Source organism: Bidens hawaiensis, unplaced genomic scaffold (assembly GCF_021521415.1).
Source record: "Bidens hawaiensis isolate Kalapana, Puna unplaced genomic scaffold, B.hawaiensis_p1.1 tig00012795_1, whole genome shotgun sequence".
Taxonomy (NCBI): Eukaryota; Viridiplantae; Streptophyta; class Magnoliopsida; order Asterales; family Asteraceae; genus Bidens; species Bidens hawaiensis.
In genome coordinates, this window is record NW_027492064.1 from 49,192 (window position 1) to 62,192 (window position 13,001).

Consider the following 13,001-nt stretch of genomic DNA (forward strand, 5'->3'; position numbering starts at 1 on the left):
TAAGATTAAATTTGATACTAAGCGTAGTTATTAAATGCCCTCGCTTTTTGCGCCTAGGCCCATTTTTCAGGCGAGACTCAATAAATACGCTAACAATTCCTAGGCGAGCGCTCTGGCAATGTGTACGACAGGAACATGAGAAGATAAAAGCCAAGCAAAAGAAACACAAAAGTGCTATTGAAACTTATATCTAGGAGTGGTCAAAGGAATTGCATTTAACATTTTGTTATTCAAGTTATAGAATTACGAATGTTGACTATTTTAGAACTTTTGGTACTACTCCCTCCGTCCCATTATAAGTGTCCACATTTCCTTTTTTATTTGTCCAATTACAAATGTCCAATTTCAAAATTTATTAGCTAATTTCCAATGTTACCCTTAAACACACACAACTAACATTAATAAACAATATTGATGGACCCACTTTTCAAGGGCATTATTGTCATTTGGTAAGAAAAAAAAAGTAATCATTTAATCCACCTTAAACTTTGTGTTTTTCAAACATGGACACTTATAATGGGACGGAGGGAGTAATAGATTTTGTTTACTATGTTTGAAGAGTAGTGTTATTTTTCATATACACAACATAACTTTGATTTTTTATTCAAGTGTTTTCTTTTCCCCTCAGGCTCTCGCTTATTTTGCATCTTGCGCCCTAAGCTCCACGCGAGGCCTGTGCGCCTAGCACATTTGATAACTATGATACTAAGTTATTTTGAATGTACAATCTTGTATTCACTTAGTATATTTTAATGGTGAATCACATTAGTTGGTTAACATAATGTAAATATGATTACTGAATCTAATCAGGGTAACCAATTAATGCCTTTCATTAGGTTTAATGAGCTTCCTAAGATCGTGCATAGTGGGGTGCTTCCCCCCTCCAAAGCGCCCTAAAGTGTCGGGGAACACCACCCCCCCCCCCCCGGCGCGTTGGAGGGGTAGAGTGCTTCCCACAAAGCGCCAGTAGGGTGAAAGGTAATTAGTGAGCTTATTTATTTGTTTTTTTTTTTGATAAAAAGTAATAATAAAATAATAATGAGGTAATTATTTGAAGAGGCGCAAAATGCCTTCATATGGCTACATCCACTACACATAATCTATTAACACTTTATGGATATTTGTGAAACAATAATTATAGTCCTTAAGCGCAAGAGGTGCAGCTACGGAAACTTTAAAAATCTAGAAACTGAATAAATGTGTAGATCAAACTACAATGATTAAGGTAGAAGATTACTTGGTTGCAATTCTATAATCTTGGTCTAGATTTATATTATAACATAAGAGTTATCGGGTATTGGTGTTGTGTTTGGTAAAATCAAGTCTTTTTTAACTCAATATTTAAACATACACCAAAAAATTGCATCAGGAAACCAAAGATTGACTTAAAACAATAAAACAGTCAAATTACTCATAGAACTATGTAAAAGAGTTATCATCATTCATTATTAGTTAGGACTTATCTCCACCTAGTGAATTCGGTTAGACGAGTTCTTTATTAGGTTAAAAAGTAGCAATAAAAATAAACACTTGATAAAATCAGGTTCCCTATCCAAAACAATAAAAGAGCAAACCCCAATACCCAAAGGTGCTATACATGCTATACATAGTGAAAACCATGCGCATACACCTACCTTCAGATAACAAATTCAAACTATGATGTGCGTTTGACAACGCTATAGACATGTCAATGTTGACCTTCTTGAACTTGATTAAAACACAACATTTCACACCAACTTAACATATAATTTGAAGCTATATGCTACATAGCCCTTCCAATTTATAGTTATCACCAAATATTATTCAGTAATTACTTTTCAGATTCACATCAAGTTAAAAAATTCCATAATGAAGAAAGAGGTTCCAAGTAAACAAGGACAAACCCTTTTGTGTATATATTCAAGCTACTGATCCATGCCCATATTATGTATAATTTCAAACTACTATTCCTTACAAAAGTGATTATATTAAGTGGGAAAATACTTAGATAAACCAAAAATTAAGCAACAGTGGATATCCTTGCATGTCCTCATCATAAACTACTTCATTAGATTCTATGTATGGGGTCCGCCTCTTTCTTTCTACCTTTTAGTCACATTTTAGCACCGCGAGAAATAATAATATTTCCATAAGGTTCTTTCTGTTGTACCTTTATGTAACCACGAGACGCCAAAACTGCACGTTTAATAATATTTTTCTCTTTTAACACTTAACATATAAATATATGTCACTAGCACTAGGTATAATAAGAAACATACCACAAGTCTGGTAAAACAGACAGGCAGCCTTTTTCCGGTCCAATCCCAATGCAAGCTGGTCAAGTGATTCAGTTTGAGCACATCCCGGTGTATCAAAATGTGCTTTTAGTTGCAACATTTTCTTATTTTAATCAACAGATCAAAACTATGTATGTATATATGATAACCTTACATTCGGATAGAATCAGTTAGCTGGTCCATTGGTTGATCAGTTGCAGGGACCTTTTGGGTGTGTGTTGGTCCACTTTCCACAATCAACTCTGAACACGTAAACATGTAATTAGTTAATTAAATATATTATGTAAAAATAAAGCAATAAGTAGTTAATTTCATTACTTTCGGGTGACAATTCGTTTTCAGAAAGTTGAGCCAGCTTGAAATTGGGATCAGCGTGACTGAACGACAACTCCTCTGCCACTGGGTCAAGGCTACTCGCACTTTTTCTAGTGGATGAGTAACGTCTCTTCTCGCTTGACCTGAGCATTTTAAATCTCATAAATATAATATAAGAAAATGTTACATCAAATGCACTTCTGGTCACTTTTGACCCGGTCAACCTATTTGACCCGTTCACTAACCTTTCAAAGTTGATATCTGAGACTTGTGGCACAAACCTGGGTCCAGATTCTGAGTTCATAGATTTAGCCAACCTGCCTGTTAGTTAAAAACATACATTTATATATGCCCCCTTTATCATAAGTTATTTGCATATAGGAAAAAAAACGATCATACCAGAATTTGCAGGTGTAACTGTCATGTCAGCATCAGCCACCGGGCCCCCATTAGCCCCGGTGACATTGTTCATAAGGGTGCTGATGATTTCAGGAATCTCATGGTTATTGACATCTGGCATGTTCTTCTCTATGGATACCCCTAATGATCCAGATCCAACTCCACTATGGTGATCTTCAAAAGGCTAAATATTATAATGCATGATGCGAATTTGTAAGTGTTTCATTACTGTGTATATGAATGAAAACACTTCAAAGTTTTCTTACAAATGTTGGCGGGTCATGATAATTGTTTGCTTCCGGTGGTGATGATGATGACGGTACCGGTGGATGTGGTGGCGAGTTTGCTCCTGAATGAAACAAATGATGTCACATTGGTAAGTATATAAGAATTGTTAAAAACAATTACATTGTTAGAAGTCATATATACCTGACGGGGAATCATGCACAGGTTGAGTTAATTTCATCCATTGTTTTAACAAAGGAAGAGGATAATATATATCCTTATTTCCATTTGTAAGCAAGCCATCAACTAGAGGGACCGGTGGTAAATCCATGAGTTTTTCAATTTTCATGGACCGAATGCCACTTGAAGGCTGAAGAAAGTCAATAACATATTGTTTGTTATCATTATAGGTTGTTGAATAATGTTTTGATAATTAAATATTGTTCGGAAACGTACCTTTATCTTTCTTCCTCTTCTTGAAACGAGATCAGAAGCGTCTTGAAGCCAAGATTGATACATATTTCCAGGGATCACAGTTTGTTCATAATCCATGATAGCAGACGGGGCCCGCCTTTCTCATTTTCTAGATGGTCTTCGCGTCTGTGGAATATGTTGAGCCTGCAATATTTGATTTTATTTCAACAAATGTATATGTTTCAACAATTGTATATTTCAAAATATTACCTTATCCTCATCAGATTGAGGATTGTTTTGATGTTCTGGATGCTGATCAAGTATCTCATCAGCTTCCATTTACAACACCAATGTTATAATTTATAACAATAAGATGTCTAATTTTTTAAATATAAAATGAGTTAAGTTGATGTAAGCAGTAAAGTACACATTGGGTGACTTTTAACCAGTTCACCTGTTTCTATTTTAGCTTAAATAAGTCTAATTTGTCTAATGTGACCCGTTAGGGAAAAATCATAACCAAAAATCAATTCGTTCATTTAAACGGGTCATTTTCTACCTATATTAGAGTCTGAAAATAAGAAAATTAAATGTTACTTACGTTTGTTAGGCTCGTCTTGTAAAGGTGGAGAGGGTATAACAGTATTTGGTAGGTCAGAGGTACGGTTATGTGAAAGAGACTTCTCTAGTGTCACATCATCACCACCGTCAATATCATCCCCTTCAATGTCAAACCTGTAATTTTCACCATTCAGTTATATATGTAATATTATGAACAAATTTCAACTTAGCCTAGTAGTTTATATAAAAAGAATTGCAGTTGTTACAGTGATAAAATGATACAGTTAACTTGCACATTTACCAGCAAAAGTATTTGAAAAACCTACCTCTCGAACTGATTGAAGCGTCCTGCATCTGTCTGATGTGAATCGAATCGATCAATTAGGGTGATGTTTTCAATATCAGCTGAGAAAACAAGAAATACACACCATCAGGAACATATGATAGAATCATAAAACCTGTGTCTGCAAGTAAATATATCCATAAATCATTTTAGATGTACCTTGATGATGATCATGAGGTAGATCATCCCCCTGGTTGCGGATGTATGACTCATCTATGTTGTCAAGATTCTGTAAACCGAAAAGAAATACATCTTAGAACTTTTAGCTTATTATGTTGTAAACAGGTAACTTTTATCAGTAGTTTGTGACACAAATTTACCATGTCAATGAAGCACTTCTGTTCATCCCCATTAGCGTGTCCGAGTTAGAAAATTGAAGATGTTGCTCAATGTCTCCTAGGTCTACTGGTTCGTTATCAGGGAGTGTAACAGCTTCATATCTACCACAAAGTATCAATAAACAGTTAAATGCAATATATTAGATAAACCATGAAATCAAAGTCTATTTGACTCCACAATGACACTTTGCCAATATGAATCAATAGAATGTGATGTACTAACTACAAAGCATGTATAAAACATATAACAGTAATTTCCCATTATTAACTTGATACAATAGGGTCAATTATGTAACCAGTTGGTTTTCAGATAGTAGGGGTGCAATGTGCAAACAAGCTGAGCCGAGCCGAGCTCGCCTAGGCTCGGGATCGGCTTGTTTGATTTACACAGAGCTAGAACTCATTTCAATCTCAATTTCTAAAGCTCGAACTCGGCTCATAAGTAGTTTTTCAAGCTCGAGCTCGCCTCGGGCTCAGCTCATTTTTCTAGCTATTTTTTCATAATATTATATATATACATATATACATATATATATATATATTATAAAATTTGTATTATTAGCAAGCTCGCGAGCCGGCTTGAGCTCGGTGACGGTAAGTGAAGCTCAGGCTCGTTTATTAAACAAACCTACTTTTAGGCTCGAGTTCAGGCTCGGGCGCGCTTAAGCTCGGCTCGGTCGAGCTTTTTCACGAGCCGATCATGAGCAGCTCGCTAGCAAGTAGTAACTCGGCTCGTTTACACCCCTAATAATAATTATCCTACCTAAATGGAACTTCATTTATGGTTTATTAGCAAATTTAAAGGGAAAACTACAACATAAGTGAAAAATCAACATATGGAATAAAATTAAAGACTCACTTAGCCTGAGATTTGCCCTTAGGAAGCACGGTTGGATCTCGTTTAGCTTTAACCTTCCATGCTTCATTAATTTCCACCTACAAAATCCATTTCCCCAATTTTCACAATGTAGATAAAACCAAACATGAACATATAGAGAAACGGATCTGAAAGCGTACCAGAAACCGAGTGACGTCCTCTGTAATCAAAAAATTATAATTTCTAGTTAGTGAACATAATACGAAACAATGAACAAAGCAAATGATTGATAAATTGAAAATCACCGTAGAGTAATTTCACTTTCCGCTCGTACACAATGACAACTCCACCTGAAATTAAACAATACTCGAAACATGAAATTCAAATCACTAATATACCGAATTCAACGAAACAGATTCAGCAACTTACCCATGAGTATTCCTGATAACCGTAGAGCCATCGGAACCGACGGATTCAGTATTTCTGCACTGCAATTGACCAAAATAGGTCCGTCAGTTACCGCAACCGAATAAACACTAATAATAAATAAACAGTTAATTAAATCTGACCAGATGTTGATGATGTTAAGCTTATTGAGATTCCTCCGGTTGATTTTAGCATGTAGCGTTGCAGCTCTCCTAATAATCATCATAAACAGTCATGTACAAACAATTAGTCAAATATAAAAACAGGATTACGATAAATTCAGCATCTGTAATACTTAAAACCGAATATAATTAGTTAATGACCTAAAGCGATTACTTAATAACACACAAATTAAAACGAAAACATATTCACACCTCCGGTTTATCAAAACACACAGTCACGAACATAAATTAGCTGAAATTTACGTTTAAATATACACAGGATTACGAATTCAGCGTCTGTAACTCTTAAAACCGTAGAAAATAACCTAAATCTGATTCCTACACTAAGCAATTACTCAATAACACACAAATTACAACACATTCACACCTCCGATTCACCAAAAACACAATAATAACGAGCAACAGATATAATGATTGAATACGAACATAAAAAAGTTGAAATTACGTTTAAATTTATACAGGATTACGAATTCAGCTTATGTAAGTCTTAAAATAACGTCTAAATCAGGTCCCTACACTAAGCAATTACTCAATAACATACAAATTACGTCTATTCACACCTCCGAGTTATCAAAAACACACAAGCTTATTGAATAGGAAGTTAAATAAGCTGAAATTATACGTATAATTTGGATCGAAATCCACGCATTGAATGGAGTAAGTATTGCGTACCAGATTTGACCGAGTGGAGCTTTGCGAGCGAGAAGCTGGTGAGAGTAGAACATAGTCTCTGTGTAAAATTATGAAGCAAATGAATGAAGGTTTGTTGTTGTTAATGGCGGACTGTATGTGTGTGTCTGTTTGCTGACGTCACAAATGTGTGTGAGAGAGAGAGAAAGAGAGAATCGATGTAACGGAATTGAGGCGGGAGGAGGAATCGTGTGTGAGTGGAATGTTGTACTTTGCTGACGTCACCCACATACACACACCTGGTAAATGTAATGGTATCGTATCGTGCTCTTTGTTTATGAAGCGTGTGCTTTGCGTGGTTGTACGTTGTGCATCAGTTCTTAAACTTTAGAAATTAATTGGAGTGTAATATTATACAGAAATGATGATGGTATGTGACTCTGGGTGTATATTTATGAAATATATGCTTCGCTTGTTTGTACGTTGTGCATTAGTTAACCAAGTAATGGGAAGGTAGAGACATGATGATGAGTCATAACTATTGGATTGTTAATATTCTGTTAGATGCTTATAATTCTACAAAGAATAACATGAATTGTTAAAAGGATCAAATGTATTTTTATAATATAGTTTTAGATGTTATTTTGATATACAGTTCTTATGTTTTTAAATTCTTTTTTTAACAATAAACGAATAAAATCTAGTTAACCGGGGTATAACTCAATGGCAAAAGAGACCCCAAATGCATGTGATTGCATACATCGCTGAGTAGTCCAAATCCATTTTCTGCTTGTTCTAGTAAAAACTTGTTACCCGAAAGCCCTCTGTTGTATAATTCGGTTGAGATAGAATACAAAGTTAAGATTTTATAAGACATTCAGTCATCAATATCAATTGAACTAAAGCTCGTCCGCTTTTATATTATCAACTAATAACACTATTTTTATCCATTTAAAATTTGATATAATATATGTGTATTAGTAAACTTTTTTTGTCAAAGGGGGTGTATATAATTAGTAACCTGAACTAGAATATTATATAAATTTATTTTTACTGAAGCAGACTTGTGTATCACGCAACAAGTGATATATCATATAATATGTACAGGTGTTGTATGTAAAATGAAATAAGATTGATATATTTTACTTTTTATAAATGGGATAAAACATAAACTTTATGATTATTACTATGAACGTATGTATTTTTTAAATGTGATTACATGTACCCTTGATAATGATAATGTGATGTATATGTGATAGTATCCTCAAATGAAATATTTAAATTCAGCTGAGCCATCTCATATCTTTTCAGACCCTAATGGTAACTCTTACTTGAATATGATTTTATTCATTACATTTGTTTGTTTGTTTGCTTACATCCGATGACCTAATAGTTGAAATTTTGAATTTTTTTTTGAAAGAAAAGAAAAAAGATACATATGTAGTTATATCCCCTTTAGAGCGAAAATTTGTTATCTTTCAACACTTTTCTAACTACACCATTAAATTTTGCGTTAGTAGGATTATATTCGTCACGTTTATTTACCTCGCATTTGTCTTTATTTGTTTAAAGAATTGATTTTTTATGTGTGAAAACAGTAATTTGAATTTAGAGTTATTATTGTTTGACCTGATCCGAACCACATCGCTGACTGATAATTAGAAGTATGAAAAAAAAATTTGGTCTCATGATTTTCGGACTAACCTAATTAAATATTCAAGATCCGCCACCGGTGTTACTAAAAACTATTTAATATTTATGAGAGTTACATATCGTGTTAGTATTATAGTTTTACAATTTTACCTATCTACCAATCTTATAAAAGCAAATCTAAGTGGACACATGACATTATATTAGCTTGTTCACGTAGGAGTTTACCTATACAATTGTCATATTTATTTAATCCACTTTATAAACATTAACTTTTACTCTCCTCAGCCACATCGTCCTGGAGACAACTCAAAACATCAAACTAACATTATAAAAGGAAATTGCGTCAAGTAGAATAGGCAGCTCGAGAGATATTGTGACACTTCACTCAATATTAAGAAATCTCTAAAGTTTTATTTTTTAAATTGTTTTCAGTCTGACAAGTTGTTTTCCTGTTCAAGATCGTTTCTTTTGGTTTATTAAAAATAATCAGCCGGTTTTTTGCCCTCCGATTTAGTTGTTTGTAACCGGACCGGTGACTCTAGTCGTTATCGGCTGAACCAGCTACACCGACTGTACAAGTCTGGTTTTCAAAATCTTGCTTTGAAGTGATTTTGTTCTGTCAAAAATAGGAATAGACATTTTTAATCAAATCAATTTATATATTGAAAATATGAAGACATTGAAAACAATAAGATTCAAGTCTAAATCTTTATTGCATTGATTAATAAGTTGTTGTGATTACTGGGGTTTATAACCATACAATTACTTGTTAGACAAGAATAGGAGGAAAACTAACTCAATAACCCCCTAGGTTTGTAAGTACGACAACTAGGTCCTCGCACTTACGCAAGATTACACTAACAATCACCCCCCCTAATCTTGTGACACCGATGAAGCTTCGCATCTCGTTAAACTTCAACCGTAGCAACGCTTTTGTAAGGATGTCTGCTCTTTGTAAATCTCCACTGACATGCTCCACCTTAATTTATTCTCTCTCGATGCACTCCCGAATGAAATGGTACCGTGTGTTGATGTGTTTGCTTCTCCCGTGAAAAACCGGGTTCTTCATCAAGGCGATAGCCGATGAATTATCCACCTTCAACGTCACGATCTCCTCCTTTTATCCAGTCATCTCTGACAACAAACCCCAAAGCCATAAAGCTTGACATGCAGCCGATGTAGCTGCCATAAATTCAGCTTCACATGATGATAACGCCACCGTTCCTTGTTTCTGAGAAACCCATGATATCGGTGATGTACCATAGTAGAAAATCAAACCTGATGTACTCCGACCATCATCCATATCCACTGCGTGAGTACTATCACTATACCCGTGCAACATACTGTTTCCGCCTCTCGAGTAAGTAATACCAAAGTCTAGTGTACCTCTCAGATATCGGAGAATATATTTAACCGCTTGAGCATGAGCTTGAGTTGGTGATTGCATGAACCGACTTGCATAACCAACCGAGTAGCTCAAATCAGGTCTCGTATGAGTTAAATACCGCAAGCTTCCGATTATCTTTTCATAAGCATTATGGTAAGTTTTTTGGAAAGCTTTAACTAGACCGCACCCACAAATGGCACACAAGCATTGTGCCACGATGTACAAGAACGCCCTAGGGAGCGTCACCTTCCTAGCCAAAAACAACCCAAATGTCACCGCAGGGTTAATGTGTCCTCCTGCGAATTCAATTCATCATTACAATATATCCACTAATCGAACATTTGAACGTTATTATTATTATTATTATTATTATCAAATGAAATACATAGTTAAATATTGAAGGGGAAAAGTAATTAATTTACCCGAGATGCCAGCAGTGCAATATACGAGCACGAAGATCATACCACCAAAGGCCCAAGCGATGCCAAGGATGCCAACGCCACCACATTGGTCGGAGCTATGGGCAGGATCGGTTTGTGACTTGTAGTCAATGACGGTCAAGACAGTGATGTAAAGGAAGAGAAGTGTGGCAATGAATTCAGCAATGATGGCTCGATAAAGGACCATTTGGTTAGCTCCTCGGCGTCAAATAAATCAGCCAGTGGAGGGTCTTGGTAGTCCTTTGCGCCGTAGTCATGACCGCCAACCTCAACGTCTTTGCCCATTACTTAAATACTCTTCTAAAGCTTAGTGCTAGAGAAGAAGTATTTGAGTGGTGATAATGAGAAGAGAAGAAAGCAATTTATATGCATATTCAAAAGGGCATATTCGATTATTAATAATGTAACAAATAATTGCATATTATTCAAAATCCTTATTATTTTGTGTTGGAGATGATGATTGATTTTGTACATATGTGAAGTGTGAACCTCATCATTCTCACTTACACCGTCCATTTATTTTTGATCATTCAAAAACTATTCTTTATTCAACTAGCCAAATCAGTGCTCAGTTGGTAACTAGTATTTTTCTGCTAACCCAGCCAATCATTTAATTAGTAATTAACATTAAAAATAATTCCTTTCTATAACACCACCGTCCACCACACCACATTTTGTCCCTTGAATTAATATACATAAATCCATAATCATTATTATTTATACATTCGGTTCCGATGTTTCGAGTTAGCGGGTTAAATTAACACATCTATGACACGTATATTTATCCATGATCAAGATATCAATCATAGCCTTGACACACTTATAAAAGTATAAAATGACTACAAACCTTTTAACTAAACCTTTTAACTTATTACTAGCATAAGTGCCCGCGCGTTGCGGCGGGGAAGCAATGGGAATTCAATCGATAGTGAATGCTATAGTTTGCATTCTATCAAATTTTATATAAAAAATATCAACAAACAAAACAACATTTAGTCATAAAGCTAATTATATCACATAATATTCAAACTTTATATAAAACATTATCAACCAACAAAACACCATTTAGTCATAAAGCTAATTGTGATAACTTGGAGGCGCTTATGGATTTCGTACGGCTGGGTTGGCCAGCTGGCTGTGGCCTTTTGTCATTTACGTCACCCCGAACGAAGTACCTAGGCAATTCTGTTTGTTGGCCATTTCAAAAAAAGTCATAAAGCTAATTGTTTGACCAACATATGAGTCAAACTGTAACATTTATATATAAACTTGTTGGCAAAACTATTAGCGTGTTAATATAACAATTTAGATTAGTTTTATTTATTTACTTTCTAAACCCGATATATTGACATTCACGTTTACTTTAAATTCATGTACACTCATTTATGTTCGTTAACGTTCATGAACCGTTCGCTTTATACGATCAACAAACGAACATAAACAAGCATGAACAAGAAAACCTTGTTTGTCTAATTGTCAATTTTCAATCGTTTGTTTGGTTAGAGTTAAACAAACAAATACAAACATGCAGCATTCATTTTTTCCGTTTGGATGCCTAAAGTTATGTTTAGGCTTCTAACTCTAATTGGTTTTCTTACCTTGCTGCTGAGGGCTTCTGATTCTCGGGGTTGGTCATCTATATTGAAAGCTAGATCTGGTAGATCATTGAGCCATCATTCCACATATAGATTGGTTCTCTCTTTCCTAGAAGCATCGGAGCAGAACCAGAGTATTTTGCCTCAAATCAGTATCCAAAAACACTAAAAACTTTAGATTTTCAATTTGGAACTGATGATCTGATGTAGTATCAGCTGCCTAATAAAAATATGAAAATTACCCTTTATATCCAAAACCAATACGAATTGTATTGTTTTTCACCAAACAAGCCCGCAGTCAAACTCTTATCCGAACTAACACGTGACCCATTTTATAAATGAACCAAATCTTTTGAATTAACCAGAAGCAGCCGCGAGACAATAGTCGACCACATTACACACTTTGACTATTAAAAAGTCAAAACACCTTTAACCCGATTTTTTTTTTTATTAAAACTCTAAAAAGGTTAATCAGCCATCATGTGGTGGCGTTGATAGCCGAAAGACAATGGTACATGCACCAATCAGCCGGTGTCCCGATGATTGAGTGCTATGTGCCTTATGTCCAAGGCTTGATGCAAAACTACTATCGAGCCGGGGGTCTCATCGGAAGCAGCCTCTCTATCCCTATGGGGTAGGGGTAAGGCTGTCTACATCTTACCCTCCTCAGACCCTACCATAGCTTGGCTATTGGTGGGATATACTGAGTACGATGATGATGATGATGATGAAAACTCTAAAAAAAACCGTTTACCCGTATACAACAGACATGTAGCACACTTGAACTTTTCCTTAATTCCATATATACCCTTGTAGGTTGAATATGTTGTATATGGTAAACATGGTTTTTTTATATTTGTACAAAAAAAAAAGCTGGTTAAAGGTATTTTGACTTTTTAATAGTCAAAGTGTGTAATCTGGTCAACTATTGTTTTGGGGCTGGTTCAGGTTAATTCAAAAGAAGATATGGTTCGTTTATATAACAGGCCATGTGTTAGTT

The 13,001-nt window shown here is 35.1% G+C and overlaps 1 pseudogene; it reads right to left on the reverse strand.

Moving 5' to 3' along the window:
• Positions 1 to 1,973: 1,973 nt before the first annotated feature.
• Positions 1,974 to 7,021, reverse strand: LOC143542209 (sister chromatid cohesion 1 protein 1-like; annotated as a pseudogene).
• Between the last annotated feature and the right edge of the window lie 5,980 nt (positions 7,022 to 13,001).